The sequence below is a fragment of the Brassica oleracea genome, chromosome C3 (genome assembly GCF_000695525.1).
Source record: "Brassica oleracea var. oleracea cultivar TO1000 chromosome C3, BOL, whole genome shotgun sequence".
In the NCBI taxonomy this organism is placed as follows: Eukaryota; Viridiplantae; Streptophyta; class Magnoliopsida; order Brassicales; family Brassicaceae; genus Brassica; species Brassica oleracea.
In genome coordinates this window covers 53,882,280-53,882,500 of record NC_027750.1, presented here as the reverse complement: position 1 = coordinate 53,882,500, position 221 = coordinate 53,882,280, and positions in this window count along the sequence as shown.

Here is a 221-nt window from a genome sequence, read left to right as displayed (position 1 = left end):
TGGAATTTACCTCGGAAGTTTCGACGAAATGTTCCTCGGAATTTTCATCAGAAAATTTCGAGGAAATGAACCCTCGGAAAATTCCGAGGAACAAGGGTCCCTCGGTATATTCCAAGGGTTTATTTCCTCGGAATTTGAACCCTCGGAAAATTCCGAGGAACTAGTCCCTCGGTATATTCCGAGGGTTCATTTCCTCGGAATTTGAACCCTCGGAAAATTCT